Source organism: Squalius cephalus (genome assembly GCF_949319135.1).
Source record: "Squalius cephalus genome assembly, chromosome: 3".
Classification (NCBI taxonomy): Eukaryota; Metazoa; Chordata; class Actinopteri; order Cypriniformes; family Leuciscidae; genus Squalius; species Squalius cephalus.
Window position 1 is genome coordinate 19,879,227 of NC_137124.1, and position 13,989 is coordinate 19,893,215.

Genomic DNA, 13,989 nt, shown 5'->3' on the forward strand with positions numbered 1-13,989 from the left:
AGAATTACTCCAGGGGCCGGTTGCACCAGCTGTGCATGAGTTACAACTTAGCCTAGTTTTGATGTAAATGGACACTAAGTTACTGCTTGCGCACTACTAAATATTTGTGCGTTGCACCATTAAACTTAGTTGAAGCAGAACGTATAAACTAGCCTAAATATTTACGGAAGCCTCCGATCAGGAGTAACGGTTGGACTAAAATAGAAGACAGACTGAACTGCATCAATAAGCTCTTCTTTTACCTGACAGACTTCAATTCTTTAGATATATATGATGATGCTGACATTTACACTCGCTTACATTTTAAGAGAAAGAACATTATGTGAAAAGATTAATTTGTTAGCGGCTCATCAACACGAACCCGTCCTAAACATGGACGTGCATGTCCAATAAAATCAGTCATAATAATGTCATTTTTTTGGTGTTTTTTTATCAGTATTTATTTATTGATCTTTATTAATTTTGTTTCAAATACAGTTTCTGAACGTTATTTAACCTAAATATAAAGACAAATTATGTTATTCATGACTAAGTGGTATTGTATTTAAAGGAAACTTATTTTTAGTTACATGAGGCAAAAGAAGTTAGAATGAAGGATAAACTTAAATTCACAGCATTTAAACACAACATCTGCTCACGTATTTGAAGGCTGCTATTGGAATTTTGAGGGTAGCCTTAACGACATATTATGCGACTATGAATTACGGAGAGCTTAAGGCCTACGAGCTATTCTGCCTTAAGAACAAATGGTGCAACCGAATAAAGTGCAGAGTTAGTTACAAACTAGCAGTTACTTAGCCTCTGTGGATTTACCTTGGACTAGAGGCTTAAATGAAACCATATCAGGAGGCAGACTTAACTTCAGATTAATGTTGTGTTTCAAAGAAGAACACCTACACACACACACACACACACACACACACATACACACACACACACTACTGTATGTAGGCTATGTGTGTGTGTGTGTGTGTGTGTGTGTGTGTGTATGTGCGTGTATTTGTATTGATCTTCACTGACATAGTCCCAGTAATCCCATGGGCCTGGTTTCACAGACAGGGCTTAGATTAAGCCAGAATTAGGCCTTAGTTTAATTAGGACATTTAAGTAACTTTTATAAATGTACCTAAGAAAAAAAACATTACTGGTGTGCATCTTGAGACAAACCAATGGCACTGACATATTTTAGATATGCCAGTGCAAATTGCTTTCACTAAAAACAGCTCAAACTTGCATTGTAGTTTAGATATAGGTTTAAGCCTTGTCTGTGAAACCAGGGGCATGTGTCTTTAATCACAACATTAAACTGAAGTTAAACCTGCCTCCTGGTTGGTTTAATTTAAGACATAGTTTAGTCCTGGAGTAGCTCTATAATCTTCCTCTGGACTAGACTAAGCCTATGACTATTTCAAACCATGACAGATAAAGCAGATTTTTGTTTAAAGACCCATATAAGTCTAAGATTATAGGCTTAGGGCCCTATCATACACCTGGCGCAATGCAAGTGTATTTTGCTAGTTTTAGCCCGACGTAGTTATCATTTTCACGTCCTGCAAAGGTTGTTTAAATAGCAAATGCATTTGCGCTCATTGGTGCGCCCATGGGTGTGCTGGTCTGAATTGCTGTAACAAGGTGTGTTCTGGCGCAATGTTGGCGGGTTGCTATTTTGAGGCAACTGAAATAGACTGTGCCATTGACCAACTGAAACCTGGTCTAAAGTCAATGGCGCAATACTGTATATATATATATATTTATAACAGAAAAGATGCAGCGTATATATATATATATATATATATATATATATATATATACATATATTAGGGCTGTCAAAAGATTAATCACGATTAATCGCATCCAAAATAAAAGTTTGTGTTCACATAATATATGTGTGTGTACTGTGTATAATTATTTTGTATATATAAATACACACACATGCATGTATATATTTAAGAAATATTTGCATACATATACTGTATATATATTTATATAGTTTATATTATATATAAATATAATTTTTTATATATATAAATAACACATTTTTCTTAAAGGGGGGGTACAATGGTGTTTCATGTATTCAGAGTTGTTTACAGTGTTAAAGAGATGAATTCTCATGCTTAACATGGCCAAAGTTTTTTAAAAATATTTTGGACGAATAACGGAGAATTTCTGTGCCGAAAATCTTACTTCCGGGTTGGTTCAAGTTTCGGCTGGTTTTTTTTCGACCGTGGATCTAATGACGTAGACCAGAATGGAACTCCTTATATGAGCATTTCTCCCGGAAAAGCGCGGCCGCGCACACGTCGACTAGAGGAGAGCGAGACCGCGCACATCAACGCGCTTCAACAGGAAATCATCGGCAGCGCTGCATAGTGTCTCCAAAGTGTGTTTTTGGATGTGAGGGAAAGCTTACCAAAGAACCCAGCGTTAGGAACAGTGGATGCTGTTTGTTCCCTGCATTTCGACGATGAATGTTTTACAGATCGACGGATTCTCTCTATGGCTCTGGCTTCGCCCACACGGCCCGCCTCCAGACGCTCGGTTTTTTCCGGAAAGACTCGGTACAGCCTATCTTTTCTGTTATAAATATAATAAAACTAAAGACTTTTTGGAGATATGAAGGATGCAATACTACTCTATAGGTACTCAAGATTAACAGGAGATTGAGTGAAAATGAGCATTTCACCCCCCCTTTAAATATACAGTACCAGTCAAAAGTTTGGAAACATTACTATTTTTAATGTTTTTGAAAGAAGTCTCTTATGCTCATCAAGCCTGCAGTTAAAAAACAAAAAAACAAAAAAACAGTAATATTATGAAATATTATTACAATTTAAAATAATGGTTCTCTTTTTTAATATACTTTAAAATGTAATTTATTTTTGTGATGCAAAGCTGAATTTTCATCAGCAGTCTTTGGTGTCTTATGATCCTTCAGAAATCATTCTAATATGCTGATTTATGATCAATGTTGGAAACAGTTGTGCTGCTTCATATTTTTTTAATAACCTGAGATACTTTTTTCAGGATTATTTGATGAATAAAAAGTTAAAAAGAACTGTATTTATTTAGAATAGAAATATTTTGTAACAATATACACTACCGTTCAAAAGTTTGGGAACAATAACTATTTTTTTTTTACGAAATTAGTACTTTAATTCAACAAGGATGCGTTAAATTGATAAAAGGTGAGGGTAACGATTTATATTGTTAGAAATGTTTTTATTTTGAATAAATGCTGTTTTTATGAATAAATGCTGTTAACGTTTTACTCATCAATGAATCCTGAAAAAAGTATTCCAAAAAATATATTAAACAGCACAACTGTTTCCATCATTGATAATAACTGAGTATCAAATCATCATATTAGAATGATTTCTGAAGGATCATAAGACACCAAAGACTGGAGTACTTGCTGATGAAAATTCAGCTTTGCATCACAAAAATAAATTACATTTTAAAATATATTAAAAAAGAGAACCATTATTTTAAATTGTAATAATATTTCATAATATTACTGTTTTTTTGTTTGTTTTTTTGTTTTGTTTTTTTAACTGCAGGCTTGATGAGCATAAGAGACTTCTTTCAAAAACATTAAAAATAGTAATGTTTCCAAACTTTTGACTGGTACTGTATACATGCATGTGTGTGTATTTATATATACAAATTTAATTATACACAGTACACACACATATATTATTAAAAACAAACTTTTATTTTGGATGCGATTAATCACGATTAATCTTTTGACAGCCCTAATATATATATATATATATATATATATATATATATATATATATATATATATATATATATATATATATATATTGTTATTTAAAGAGCGCGTTAGTAATAAGACCTATAAGTGGGTCCACACTCTGCTTATTACACAGGCAGGGAAGAGCAGCAGCACACAAACATGCCAAATATTAAAAATAAAAAGGATTACAATATAAAATATTGATTGTTTACATAAAGATATGGTGGAATCCGGCTTGTCCCGGTTGATGGTCTGCTTGCGCGCTTATCTCGCGCACGAGCAGATCCGTTTGCTCTCTGGAGACGCATTCAGTCTTTCCGCTTGCAAATTCCATCAAGTAGGCTACATGGCGCAAATGTAACTGGCTTTTAAAGGAAACTGGAAATTACACTCTAATTGTTTTTTTGTTTTGTTTTTGCACGTTACGCCAAAAACACACCCATTAGCCTACTCATTAAGATAATAGACAACCCTTTTAGACCATGCGCAGGGCACGCCGACCATCTTTTCCCATCTTTAAACCAGCAAAAATGGATTCTGACACACCCTTATTGCACTTCAGCCGTGCGCTATAGACCATGCGATTAGATCGTTAAAATAGGGCCCTTAATCTCTGTCCGGGAAACGGCCACTAAAAATCTAAAATCAGTTATCTTAAATTATGCAAGTGAATTTATTATTATAATCTACAGTATGAAAAATTGATAATATGCTTAATATGCTTTAAGACAAACCATGTGCAAATTCACAATTCAGCACTATTGTTGAGCATTTTCTCCTTAAATGTGAACCAAAGACAGTTTCAAAAACGCGAAATCGGGTTGGTTTCTGACGTCACAAACGACCTTGTAACCAATCAGGTCAACGTGTGCATCTCTGAGCTGGTGTGAGTGAGTGGAGGCGGGGCTAATTTACATATTCATACAACCGTTTATACTAAATGAGGCAAGGATGTTACCTTCAAGTTATTTTAAGACATGAAGAAATTTTTTTCAAGGAAAAAACTTTTAAATATGTAATTTTGGTGATCAAAAATGAGTTTTAAGCCATACAATTAATGACTACAGGGGGACTTTAAATTATCTGTGTTTTGAAGGTTAACTTTTAAGTATATTTGACAATAACAAAGGTAATCTAAATGTAAAATAGTGGAACTAAGCAAGCACAAATCAGTATCCAAAATACTTTCAATCTTAGAAATGTAAGTTGACAACCTGATTCTTTTGCAACTTGCTATAATATCGGTTTATGCCTCATACTGGTGCGTAATCCTCCGCTGTCATTCTTCTCTACTGCTTTGCTGCCTCTGTTTCCATGAGAACCGAGGACATTTTTTTGCTGTCACAAATCTAAGATAACCCCAAGTGGTCCATATGCGTGTCCCACTTCAAACCAGCTGGGGGCAATCAATTCTGACATCAAAACTTAAAATGACACATGATTAGAGACTAAATGTTTAATGCTGCTTCTTAATAACTTAGAACTGTGAGTTTCAACATCACCAAAAAATATTTGGTGTTCAGACACCGTTTTCTCAAATGTTCATATCTCATGACTGATCAGCATTCATTGTGAGTGATGATGATGACGTATCTAGCCTAGAAACTCCAACATCAGCAATTGCAGACTCACTTGAATGCTCCCACCAATGATCCATCATTTACCCTGCAAGAGAGTGGTTCTCTCGGGCCTCATGCAGCACCCGAACGCCTCTATCGTGAAGTCTGTGAGAATGCACATAGACAAAACATCCATATTTCAAATTCATAATATCCACATAATATTTTGTTACCAAGAATGATTGCACTAATCATTTGAATGCGAATAAAAGCAGTATAATGGCAATCTTTTATACTGAAAGCTTTTACTAGCAAATAGATTCATTTGAGATTTTTTTTTGACACATCAATTCACAGCATCTTCTTCTACAAGCAACTTAATTGGGTTTATGTGCCTTGCTTAAGCACTCAGTGATGATAGTCTCAGCCTCAGTCTGACCGTTCAGTCGACTGAATATTGCACATAAAAACAGAATGCACTTTTTCAGTCAAGTAAACTCTAATCTGTTTGGCTGACTTTAGGCAATTTCCATGAGTACAAACACACAGGTTTTCTTATCAGTTCCAATGGAAACAAAGATGTCTACAAGGTACCAATCTGGCTTATACACTACAATTTGCCTGGTGTCCAATATTTTAAAGTTATTCATTGTTTGTTTCACAGATGATAATAATAACGGTTCCAAAAGGGGGCTTTTCAAAGTGATGCCACAGAAGAACCATTTTGCGCTCCCAAAGAACCTTTCAGTGAACAGATCTTAAAGGGGTGGTTGATTATGATTTCACTTTTTTAACTTTAGTTATTGTGTAATGTTGCTGTTTGAGCATAAATAACATCTGCAAAGTTGCGAAGCTCAAAGTTCAAAGCAAAGGGAGATATTTGCTTTTAAAGAAATTGCTTTTTAAGGACTACAACAAACGGCTGGTAGAGACTACACGACATTCCTCCAGGGTTAGTGACATCACCAACCCTAGAATTTACATAAAGCCCCGCCCCCGGGAACACAATTTATAGATTATCATGACAGAATATGCTAATCATTGACTAGAAGATAACTACATAACCTACATAAATTCATCAACTAACCATTCAGAAATATCCTGTTGCATTCTACATGTTGTCACTTCTTCTTCTTGAGTCTCTCTATCATTGTCTGACTCCGGTTTGAACATAAAAGGCTGAAAGTTTTTGAAATTTTCAGTGCATGTCTGTCTGAGGTAAAAGGACACAAGCTGTTGAAGCTCCATCCTCTGTGCCGGAAGCAGCAGCTCATTTGCATTTAAAGGGACAGACACAAAAATGGTGCGTTTTTGCTCACCCTCAAAAAGTGACAATTTTAACATGCTATATAAAAATATCTGTGGGGTATTTTGAGCTAAAACTTCACATACACACTCTGGGGACATCAAAGACTTATTTTACATTTTGTGAAAAGGGCATTATACCACTCCTTTAAAAGAACCATCCTATCTCAATTGTGAAGAACACTTTAATAATCTAAAGAACCCTTTTCTAGTTCTTTATTAGTATCTATGGTTCTATTGATATCTATTTTTAAGAGTGTATGTCTCCATAATGGCCTTATAAAAGAGATTTCTCAATTACAGATTTCACAGTTCTCTCTCAACATTTAATTTATCATTAATACATTTGACCAAACAATAAAGCTCTATAATTTAAAGAATTATAAATTATAAAAAATGTATGTTACAATAAGGTTCCATTTGTTAACATGAACAATGAACATCACTTCTACAGCTTAGACAGGCTCTAATTGCAGCATTTACTAATACATTTTCAAATTTTGAAATTGTATTTGTTAACATTTGTTGTACTGTAAACTAGCATGAACAAACTTTTTTTTTTTTTTTTTACGGATATTAAGATTAATGAATCCTTTAAAATATAGTTTGCCCTTTGTTAGGCCTATGTTAGCTAATGCATTAACTAATGAGAACAAATTAGACTTCATTGTAAAGTGTTACCAAATTATGAAATGTTTCTTGATGGAGACAACTAGTGACAAAGAATAAATAATTAAATAACAGCAAACCCATTCGTTATTTTGTGTGCGCTCTTCTTCAACACACTACGGTAAAGGGTGGACTTTTGTTGTCTGCGAGCTGGAGACAGACAGCTGAGAGTGAAACAGCCGTGTGTGTGTTTAGAGCTTGAGATTCAGACGCGCTGCACAGCGTCTCGTCCCGAAACCCTAGACGACAACCAAGAAGAGTCACTTGGAATACTGTCCGCAGGTCTAAATGTCCGAACACATTTCTTTTCTAAGAAAACTTGCGTTTGTCTTTTTTTTTCTTCTGTTAGGGCACAAGCAAAAACATCGCATTTTCACATTTTAAAAGCAGCTGTCTTCTCGGAAGGGGCCGCACCTTCAGCTGAACATCATCCAGGTAGGTTTATGAAAGTTCATGCGCTGTATCGAAGCCGAGATCACTTCTTCAGTCACACAAACAAAATACTAGAGAAAGAAAGGGGTAATTTGGAATGGTGTTGTTTGAATTTGCAATTTTTTTATCTGCAAATTGCTTATTGAATCATGTCCATCACTACATCTTTACTCCTTTGATCAACTTTTTGTGCAACAGCATCCCATTTTATTAATGCTGCGTTTGTCTGATGTGAGTGTGCTTGAAATGAAGCATATAGTTTAGTTGAGAAGTGCATCTTCAGACCCAGGATAGCTAATTAACCTGCAGGTCCATTCAACTGCTCCTATTATCTTGCTTTTTATGTGATTATGCCCAGGTCTTTAAATGGCAATTCTGTGTTTGTGTTATGCACTGCCTTTGTTGTTATTGATATTTTTAACATACTAGTTTTTATTTATTTATTGCATGACTCTAGAATACTTAATTCTGATTGGTCAATGAGCAATCAAATATGTAATCTATATTTTATATGCCCTACCACTAAGGAGGCGGTGAAGAGTCCCATTGTTTATAGTTAATCTGTGCAAAAAAGTCTTTCATATCAGTAGGCTATCAATTGATATTTTTAATTGTAAGATTTATTAATGTTAAATAATAACTGGTAATTATCTGCTGTAGGCTACTAATTTGTATGTGTTGTATTCCACTCTGTGTGCTGTCATTTGTCCAAGACAAATTTAAGTAGACTAACCGGATATTTCACCCTTACCTACGACAACACACTAGCATTACTTTCATGTCACAATGTCACTCCGCAGTCTCTTTTCATTATAACAAAAGTTAGAATAGTTAACTAATGTCAAAAACAGTTTCTACGACTATGTGATATAATAAAAATGGCCTCAGAGGACATTATTGATATTTTTTCTATATATAAATTAGCTTAAAAGTCCAGATGAAAAAGAAAACAAGGCATCATCTGGGCTGGGATAACAACAAACCGATTAGAGAAGAGCAAGAAGAAAGAAAACCTAACATATTCTGGCTAACTAATCCATATGAAAAGTAACTTCAATTAAAGATTAATAATATATAAATTGCAATATTGTTGCAGTGCTGGTGTTCATGACTGATTGTTTTCTACGTAGCAATGGGCCATTTTTCTTGACAAGCCAATAAAAGGCATTCATTCATTATTTTCTAGGGTCATCATCAGGTAGCACTACTCGACTCACTCGATCATGGCTACATCAGCATCCGAATTCATCAGCATCCTTGCTGGCATAGTGCACCTATAACCACCACATACTATGTAGGAATTTGTGGATGGATGATTTCAGACACAGCTTATATCTCTAAATCTAGTGATTTATATTTTGGGTTTTATAGGCGTGTGCGGGGTTGGCTCAGCTGACTCATCTGGTGCCTAAAAAGCTGTCTAGGTAGACAGAACAGTAGATTTTGAGATGCAACTAGGGGCAAAAAAGAGCTCTGTTCCTGGATATGTTCCCATTTACTGTCCTTATTGTCCATATTTTCACACGAATGTCTAAGTATGGAAAATAATTGCCTTGCACCTTGTCTTCTGGGCAATTAATTAAATTGAAACAGTGTCTTTTGAATGTGCTGCATGCTGATAAAGGACAGCGTTTAATCTGAGCCTTATCTCTCTGAGCATAACCAGCTTCACTAAAGCTCATAATAAATTAGTCTGCAAATCCTCCTTGGCTGTAGAGAACATAGAAAGTAAAAAAAAAAAAAAAAAAAGATCATCTTATCGGTCAATGTGATAGCTTATTACCATGACGGTGTTATCACAGGTAAACTGCTTTCGAGCACAATAAAGATTACGGTGGATAAACACTTATTAACCTATAACCCCTTTAAACTAAACATGACTGCTGATTTAATGCTTGGTAGTGATTGAATGAAGCCCATTAGTTAAATGTCAGTCTTGTCACTTGAGTCAACTGAAGAGGTTACACTTCTTTTGGATTTTTGTTTGCAGTATTTTTGCTATAACATTTTTGCAACAGAAGCATTAATAGGCTATAATCGTATTTAGAAAAGACATTAGCAAGTAAGCAAACCATGTTTGCATGAGACAGCAAGTACTGGAATTAGCACTTCATCGCAGTGAATGAGGTCTGGCAAAACCTCATGCACAAAACAGTTGGTCTTCCATCCTTTTCTCTCTGCTTTCTTAATTTTAGTCTCGTTCACATCTAAAAAGCTGTAACGCTGAATTTGACCACTGAGGGGGTGGATGTTTCCCTAAGTGAGTCTAGGCTCTTGTCCTGCTGACCTTGGGTTTCTCCAGTATAATCCAACTCATGTAATTAAACGCAATACGATTAGTGGGCAGAATGGACACTGTTGGTGTGGAGGTGCGTAGTACACAATGTATATGTGGCAGAATTTAATACTTTTGTGTGGGTTTGCTTCTTTGGTAATGGGAGTGTGCTTGCATATGTGTGAATAATTGAGACACAAATGGATGGATTTCGATGAATTCGTTCACTATGAAGAAAGGCATCAATACACATGCCATGACAGGAGAGATCGGTGCCATCCAAGAGAGCATGCTATATGACCTGACCAGTAGCTGCTAAAAAAAAAAAACATAACAGAACAAGATTCCAGTCAAGAGAGATGAATAGCCTTATAAGTACTGGCAGTCCATTTCCAGTGGCTTTGTAATGGGGTCTATTACAATGCTCTTTACATACTATTAAACCTTTATGTGGGCTTTTTGTAGAGTGGATAGTCACCTGAGTCATAGATGTTATCCAAACAGCTGTCCTGGTGTGTGTGTGCGTGCACTTCTGCATTTTGTCTGAAGGTTGCAGCTGACAGCGGAGCAGTGTGGGAGTCGGCTGGTTTTGGTCGGCTGGCTCACAGTCAGAAAGAGAGAGAGAGAGAGAGATGAACACTCTGTAATTAGCACCCGCGGCTGCATGCTGCATTCCACCTCTGTAAATTACAGAGTGGCCTGCCTGCACTGCCAGACCCAGCAAACCTGCCTGTGTGAGTCTATCCAGACCCCCCTCTTCCCCTCCCTCGGCCTCACGCACATGCAAAACTACAGCTATACCTGCTAGCAGCAGACTTTGCCTTCTCTTCCAGTTCACTTCCACTGTGTTTGTTTCTGCGCTGCAGTAATTGGCGGTGGTGGAGGCTCCCGTCTCTCCGGGGCACGGCCTGCATTGATTTGTTTGGATTTCTGTTCCCCTCCCCAGAGCTTTGGCATACATATGCGCCACAGACTCCCTACACTGCTGTTTGTCATGTCTGAGCGGCATATTTAAAGAGTTTGGTGTTGTTTATCGAAGTGCACGTACTCTGAAATGCACGGCATTTCCATAACACAAGGGATTTCAACGTTATGTTTTTTTTAAATTAAGAATTGAAGCTTTTGGGTTTTGAAAATATGCTTTGTTTTGAGGGTTTAACAGGGTTAAAGGTGTCAAAATATGCTTTGCGACTGCAAAGTGGTCTTTACTCAGAGTTTATGAGTGGGTTTCGACAGGGGGGGATGAGCCCACCCCCAATAATCATATATGGCTAAATTCTACCTACCAATGGTTACTATGCTGCACTCCATTACACACTGCTGTGTTTGTTGTTATGATCATAGATATACATAGAGCCTTATTAGCAGCAACTTTTTCTATGGGCCACCATACGTAAGCTATCCACCATATTGGAATGTTCAAACTCAAAGCTAGTCCGTGAGCACTTCAGACAAAGTTAACACATGTACGAATATCTGTATCTTCAGCAGATGATTTTAATAGGATTTAGTTTATCATCAGTGTTAGATAATTATGCACGTGCTTAATATATTGGTTAAAGCTCTTCATAAATATCAATACATTTAATAATAAATAATTGATAATCAAAGAATCTTACAGCCAAATTGCTTTTAGTCTCAAATCAAAGAAGGCGGGATATATATACAATACAGTATATACTGTTCACTCAAGCTGAGCAAAAATACCAATCATCTTATCGGTCATCTTACCAGAAAGTGTGCGTGGTAAGATGTAAGCAGCTAAACATTTCATGTTTGACAACTGTTTTACAATAAAAATGGGAAACGACCAACGGTAGTATTCAGTGATGCAAACTACTACTTTTTTGCAAAATTTCGGTATTTCATGTAATTCATAATTGAATTAATTCAACAAATACATGTTTCTACATGCGAATGTGTTCATTGGTGTTTGTGAGAACATATCTGAGGCTAAGAGCTGTGTGTGTTTGTGAGGGTGGGTGTGTGCGTAACGATCATGTGTAGTCTGTGCTGATGGATGGGACCGAGTAAATGGCTGTGACCCTGACAGAGGTGAGGGAGCTGAGGGACCAAATGAGCTTTGTGACATTGTATGTGTGTTTGGGTGTGTGTGTGTGTGAGAGAGAGAGAGAGAGATAAAGTGTGGGTTTGTGATTTTGTGCCTAAGTACAGCACACCATATAGGACAAGTAGCCTCTCTTCCCCTCTCCTTCTGTCTTGTGCCATTTGTTGATTTGATCTTGAACTGATAATACTTTTTTTCCAAATTTCACCATTCAACTAACACGCAGACAGTGTATCTATACATCCAATGGTATGTCCATCTGTACAATATATATTTAGTGGTTGTCTAAACGTCCAGCTGAATATAGTGTTTTTATATTGTATGTCTGTATATCCAGGTTTAATATTGTGTTATAGTGCATGTCTAAGCCTATACTGTATGTTCCAGCTGAATATAGTGCTTCAATAAAGCTTTCATAATGTTATTTCTCAACGGTCTCATCAGCTGACTCTGCTGTAAGAGGATTTGCCGAACAGCAGTTTCCTGTTTATGTCAGTGCTTCCTGTGTTGAAAGTTATATTGTCACTGGGTTAGTTAATGTAAAGGACCAGCTAATTATAAACAGTGATGCTTTAAAGGAGAACTCCGGTCAATTTTAACATTGAGCTCATTTTTTTGTACATTTGGAGTGCTGTCAGTACAGAGAACAACGACAAAAATCGGTGTTGCCTACACCGTGTTATCCTCTTTTTAAAATTTGCACCCTGTTGACTTCAATGGGGCAAGTTTTAAACCTGCTTTTAGCCTCTTAACATCCTTGATGTGTCATTACAAGTGCCCAGCCATGTGAGTGATTCCTTTAGAGTGAACGCGGGTGAATCTGACTGCAGTAGATGTGAAAGATATTAATAAAAATGATGTTTATTCAGCCAGCGCACATACCTGTATTTACATCCTGTTTTCGGTTGAAGTCCACAGTAGTCGATTGTCGAGTTCACGCGCATAGGTTTAGTACGTACGATCATGCGCCCGAACTCGACAATCGACTACTGTGGACTTCAACCGAAAACAGGATGTAAATATAGGTATGTGCGCTGGCTGAAATAACATCATTTTTATGCATATCTTTCACATCTACTGCAGTCAGATTCACCCGCGTTCACTCTGAAGGAATCACTCACATGGCTGTGCACTTGTAATGACACATCAAGGATGTTAAGAGGCTAAAAGCAGGTTTAAAACTTGCCCCATTGAAGTCAACAGGGTGCAAATTTTAAAAAGAGGATAACACGGTGTAGGCAACACAGATTTTTGTCGTTGTTCTCTGTACTGACAGCACTCCAAATTTACAAAAAAATGAGCTCAATGTTAAAATTGACCGGAGTTCTCCTTTAAAATGTCATCAAAGTCTACCAAATTATAATGCTCTTGCCAGGCCCAGGGTACAACACTTCTGATTGCATTTTCTTATAAAACTTTACCTTCATTCATGGCCGTTTCAAACTCATCACCGTGATACTATTGTGTGTTCTGAGTGGTAACCAGTACTGGCACTTCTATATTTTAATCTGTAGCGTACGTACCCTCACTTTTTCCCGCATACCGGCACTTCTCACATGTTGACATTAAAGCATAAAAAGTTTTGTGCAATAGTTATAGTGATATTTGCCTTAGCAAGGACTACTAATTATAACGTAAAGCATACTGTATGCATACAATGAATAAAGTGTGCTGATCTTCCAGTAATGTTTTACCACTGCTGCACCAGTCCATGACCCGTGCTTTTGAACGGCACTCCCTGTGCTGGAGCTGACATTGAGAGGGGAAGGCTCTACATTATAAGTTCAGCTCTTCTGCCGCTGAGAAGACCCCCTGAGAGCCTCACAGCAGTTAGGAGACATCAGACAACATCCATAATTTATGACAGAGATAGAGATGCGGCTTGCGGCTTGTTTTTGTGTCTAAGTTGCACCCTCGTGCACTC

At 36.8% G+C, this 13,989-nt stretch overlaps 1 protein-coding gene across 1 annotated transcript in view; it reads left to right on the forward strand.

The window, feature by feature from the left end:
- Positions 1–7,423: 7,423 nt before the first annotated feature.
- Positions 7,424–13,989, forward strand: part of dok4 (docking protein 4) — a 42,716-nt gene continuing 36,150 nt past the window's right edge. The window contains exon 1 of the mRNA XM_079865333.1: positions 7,424–7,725. The gene's annotated coding sequence lies outside the window, so the exon portion shown is untranslated. The remainder of the gene's footprint in view (positions 7,726–13,989) is intronic.